The sequence below is a fragment of the Leptinotarsa decemlineata genome, unplaced genomic scaffold (assembly GCF_025532065.1).
Source record: "Leptinotarsa decemlineata unplaced genomic scaffold, Ldec_3_MD MMD2_P_RNA_scaffold_6, whole genome shotgun sequence".
NCBI classification, from domain to species: domain Eukaryota; kingdom Metazoa; phylum Arthropoda; class Insecta; order Coleoptera; family Chrysomelidae; genus Leptinotarsa; species Leptinotarsa decemlineata.
In genome coordinates this window covers 14,216,997-14,222,996 of record NW_027412533.1, presented here as the reverse complement: position 1 = coordinate 14,222,996, position 6,000 = coordinate 14,216,997, and positions in this window count along the sequence as shown.

The following is a 6,000-nucleotide window of genomic DNA, read 5'->3' as shown; positions in this document are numbered from 1 at the left end:
TGCCTAGTTCTTTGGAGAATTCAGGAGCCAATTTAACATCTGATCAGTGTATCGAGATGCGCAAACATTTCCCACAAATTGAAAATTTCAATTTGATGAGAAAGAAAGGTGTATTTTCCTATATTTTCGTTGATGACATCGACAAACTGAATCATCCAAGACTTCCAACCAAAAATCAATTTTATGATAAACTCAATTGTTAACATATATCAGATAATGATTATGGGAGAGCTCAACTTGTTTGGAAATTGTTCGAATTTCAGGATTTGGGTGAATACTCCGATTTATATTTGAAGTCAGATGTGTTACTATTATGTGACATTTTTGAAAACTTTAGAAATATATCTGTTGATAAATATAAATTGGATCCGGCACAATACTTCACTGCACCCGGATTATCGTGGGATGCCATGTTGAAATATACTAATATTGAATTGGAATTACTAACTGACATTGATATGGTTCACTTCTTTCAAAAAGGTATTCGTGGTGGAATCAGTCAATGTAGTGAAAGGAAACATAAAGCAAACAATAAATTTTTACCGAATTATAATCCAAATGAACCATTTTCATTCATTTCATATTTGGATGCAATGCAACACTCTCAGGGGTGTGGGGGGGGGGCACGGTGGCCCCACTACGCGAGCGTAGCGAATCAGGCCGGAGGCCGTACGGAGCGCGGACCGCTTTCTTTCCACCATTGCTAGCCCCGCCCACTTCCCACCATTGCTCGCCCCACCCCATTCACACCATTGCGCATGTACGCCCCCACCTCATTCCCTCCACTCCCAACGATGTTGATACCCCAAAGAGCACACTTCTCAACAATCAGTACGACGACTCAAGTCAAACAGAGCAGTCCACTCCACTCCAGCTCAGTCCACTCCAGTCCGGTGAAGAAACAGAATTTTGAGTAAGTTAACAATGTTAATTCTTTTTTTTATATCAACTAACTTTGTATTATTTTACATTTTCAGAATGGCATCCAACACCCAGGAGTTAAACAAAGCGGTGGCATCTATCATGCCTGTGAATGAGCAGGAGAAGGCAGCCACTTCGAGAGTTAGGGCCCGATCTGTCAGCCCTGACTTGTTCGTTCGAGGAGGAGGAGGAAGTCAGGGTTGTGAAGAAGGTTTGTTACCGACCTGCAGCGAGGCTTGGTCCTATTGAGAAGTACCGAGCTACTTGCAATAAGACTAATCCTCATGCAGGTAGTTGGTCGACTACTCGTAAGAGTTTAAGGCCCTCCACGCCGCCCGCAGCAGCACCAGCAGTGGAAACACCTAGGGCGCTTTCTCCGGAGTGCGTTGTATTGACCCCATTGGCGGTGCCGCTATCACCGCTGCCAGCAACACCGGCAATTCCCCAAGTGTTGGTGCCACAAGTGCGACAACCTATCGGAGAGGTCAGTGAGATGTTGAGCGGTTTCCTACAGAGATGAAAGGAAGCAGAACATGCAGCCCGATCAAGTGAGGCCGCGTTGGTTAACATGAACCGCGAAAAGTCTGAAATTGTTGACCAACGGAGACAATTAGCGGAAAAAATGGCCGAACTAGATCGGAAGTATGCATCTCTGGAGGAAAGGTATAGAGCAGACACCTCTTCGATAGAGACTTTTTCGTAGATTAAGTGTAAATGATAGATTAGTTTTAGGTTGATTAGGATTATTAAATTATGATAGTTTTAAGTTTATATTTGTAATTTTAGAAAAATAAAGAAAGAAGTGAAATAAAGGGTGTACATTGTTTTGGTTTGGTACACATTGAACAATGCGATGGTTGGAGCATTTTTCTTCACTTCGTCTTATTATTATTTTAATTTTTTATTTCAATTCCAAATTCTTCTAGACAAATACCTCACATCAGTTTAATCTCTTGTAAATAATCTCTTAGGAAGAAAATTAAAAAAGAAAAGACATGTTTCATGATGAAATCAATAAGTATATTTCATAATATTCATTTTTACATACAACATTGCATAACTCCTACCTACCCGCCACTCCCACCCTCTCCATTTGAAGAGTATAAATGTAGTTCCTTAATGTGATATTCAGTTGAGTAGCTATCGCCAGCATGTCAAGAACTCAGGAAGCTGATTCTACGACCGGACCCCAGTTGGAACCTTTGTCAGAACCTAGAGCTCCTGACTACAGGAGTGACAACGACGACGATTCGGACGTAGACATGGAAGTCGATTCCACTACAGAGCCACATAGAAGTCTTTCAACGTTTTGGAACATTGATTCACGGATTCAAGTGCTTCATGTTACAAGCACTGACGATGGGCAAAGGTCGGACATAGAGTATCCGGATCCTAATATGGATGCTGATCCAGAAGCTGCTGCCCAGTGGTCGATGCGGCTGGCTTTCTTACGCAGAATTGAGAATGAATTCAATTCTGATGACGATATGTAATCGTTTCTCCCATCCATTTCTTTCCTTTCCTTTCCTTCCACGGAGTACACACTTTTTGGTTGGTGTACACGAGGCACTGCGAGGTTTGGGGCAGTGTCTTCCTCCCTCTCCCTTATTAGTTCTAAAAGACATGTTTCACGATGAAATCAATAAGTATAATTTTATATAATTCATATTGTATCTTATTCATTCAATTATCTCTTTCATTGAATATAGCTCATGTCATTTTGCAATTCATTCCCACTGAATCCCCTATCCTCCCCACTCCCTTTCAAAAGTATAAAAGTAGGAATCCTCTGATGAAACATTCAGTTGATCAGCTAGCTTCGAGATGGAACCTGATTCAACTAGCGAACCATACAGCTACCCGGGGTATCAGTTTAATTACTGGGAGAACTATCAGGAAGGATTTGTTACTTCCACCACATCACCTCACTCGCTTGAGCCCGACTTCCCGGATCATGATTACAGAGTGCAAGTGTTACACGTCACCAGGACCGACCAAGCAGACTTTTCGGACAGTGAGTACCCGGATCTTTTCCAATCAGCTGAGGATCATCATGAGTTCTGGAACTGATACGGAGATGACGAGCTCGATGAGTGGGGCGACTCCTACGAGTCCGACGACTCCGATGAGGAAGATCTTCCTGACCCGCCTATCCTTATCGAGGATAGTCCTCCACCATCTCCTATCCTAATAGAATGAATCCCTTACCTCTAATCAACCCCCTGATGGATCCCTAATCCTTTCCTAGGAGTACACATACTGTTGGTTGGTGTACACAGGACACTGCGAGGTTGGGGCAGTGTCTTTTCCTTCTCTCTGTCACCTCACAAACCACAGGAGGGGACTAAATCATCTGTCGGTAACAAATAAGACAGATGGGTATCCGCGGCTAAGCTAAACAGTGGAGACGGGAGTGGGTTAAACAACTTAGCAAATTTCAAATAGATCTTAATGGGCGCCAGGTAAATTTAATCCTCCAGATACCCTAAGTAACTCACAATATCAATAACTTACCAATTAATATTGGAAATAAAAGATAAAAATCCCCAATATGATTTATTCAGTAATCCTAACTTACATGGATTAACCAACAACGCTTCTAAGACAACAATGCAATATTCACACTACTACGCGATGTTCAAATGTCCATACAAGAGCGCGGTGTATCTAACCACGAATTCAATCAGCCATAAATTACGGTAGTAACGACGCTCAAAAAAACTACAATACGTCGAGTAAAACTACCACGAAAATTGAGTAGGTGAAATCGTAAATACTAGTATCGGATGGTAAGACAAACTCGTTTGCGTCGCGTGAGCTCAGGCGTAGGCGCATCGGTGTCAATCAGCAATCGTGAAAGGAAGAATATACCTCAATTTCCGTTTCACAAATATCTATGTCAATCAGGTATCAATAACAAACTCTTAATCAATAAACGATAAACAAACACTATATCAACAGGTATCAATAAACATAAGGGCAACAATTATTCAAATATCTCAGTATATCACAAATATTCAATTAAATCAATTATAACTTGCGTGCTCCTTTTGGGCCACCCGGTATATGGTGTTAGGCTACCCTGTAGTATGGCGGAGATGGATCACCCTGTAGCACCGGAGATGGATCACCCTGTAGCACCACCAAGATAGATCACCCTGTAGCACCGGTGGATCACCCTGTAGTACGGCGGAGATGGATCACCCTGTAGCACCACCAAGATAGATCACCCTGTAGGGCACGACAAGCTGGACCAGTAATGGATCACCAAATAAGATCCAGAAAGAAAATAAAGGAAAACAGGAACCCTTGACGAAGACAAAAAAAAAACAGGAAGAAAAGCAGGAAGAAAAACCCTACGGAAGAAAATTCTCAATCAGAATCAGATGAAACAAGGTGAGATTCAACCCCCATTCAATAGGACTATTTGACTAATCAATACCCCTGGTATATTTTCATCAAGCAAAGTAGCAAGATAACAAGAGTATATTTTTGGGTGCCCTGTATAACCATATGATCCGTAAAAATCAAGAAAATTGAATGAGTGTTGAAACCTCTCTTCAATACTAATATTCCGTTGAGATATAACGATGGAACCAGAAATTACTAAAATCATTTAAAACACATTTAATGGTAAAATTCTTACCCTGGCCAAGGGGTTTTCTATACGATTCTTCGTGTGCGGTGTTCTGCACGGAAGTCCTGCTGGGACTTGATGAGTGACTGAGGGCCTTCTGTTTCTTATGAATCTAGAGACGAGAAACGAAGGTTGTAGAATTGAAGAAGTGATATCATAGCTAAGATCACATGAGAGATGCGACAGTGATTCAGACATACCTAATTTCGGAAATCCTTCCACCTGGCACGAGTTCGGTATCCACCACAAATCCTCAAAAGAGCTTAAGTTTCCGACTGCAAATATCCACACCAAAATGACCAATCAGTCTTCCACTATACAATCCTGACTTGTAGAAATAATCCCCGTGAAGGATGGCACAAATACAACCAAATATATCCTACAATCAGTCTGATGATACCCTTTGAACTCCGAACCAAGCTCACCGAAGGCTAACTTCCAAATACTAAGAGAATGCCACATCTGACAGCTAACCAGTTGTTGCCACAGTGCATCCAATCTACACTACAAGCACCAAGGGGGCGCTGTGCACAACATCATAAATCTAACAATTCCTCCACAGCCACTTGATACATCATCAACAAGTCCATGACCCATCAAAACTCCTTCTCAAAGCAATGCAACCCTAAAACAACCCTTGACAACTTGAGTAACCGATCAATCCCTCACCCGTGAACAACTGTAGAACTAGTTCGGTGTAAGTCGACGGAACGACACTACGAAAGTTCGGCAGATGTCAACCAACAGCTGTCTCTTAACCTTGTTTACGAATATTTACAAAATATATTGTTCCAACCTATTTTCAACTATTTACCAATCCTTATTCATGCGATGGAATAGAAACATATAAGGTAAGTCGCCATAACCTTCCCTTTCAGTACAAATATTAGAGCATTCATATTATGCAGAATATTTACCGAAAATATCAAACCGTATTCAGAAACCCAGAGGTAACTAATATTGTTTTTCAGGCGATATGGCTCTAATATGTCAGTAAACCTTCTGGAAGCGATGAATAACAATCTATGCAAGAAATATTCTCGGAAAGGTATAGGGAATAAGGCAGACAACGGCTGAAAAAAATGATAGGTGAAGAAAACTGAGAAACAAACAATAACAACTATTTCAACCTAGCGAGGAATTTCGGATCTCCAATGTCGATTGGCAATAGGAGAACGCGTAAGTACTGGTCAAAGCAGTTAGTCAGGGAGCATACATTTATTCTTATACATTTCAGGTATGGTTTTCTATGGAACGGAAGATTCCCATTACTATGATGTTAAATGAATAAAATGAACTTGTAACTGAATTACATTGTTAATATCCTCTGAATAAAGATCTTAAAAGGTAAGGTAGTGGTTTTGAAAGGTCACATAAGAGCAGTTTGATCTAGTGCTAAATTGAAACGTAACAACTTCTTTGAAAATGTAGGTCGGGCACAC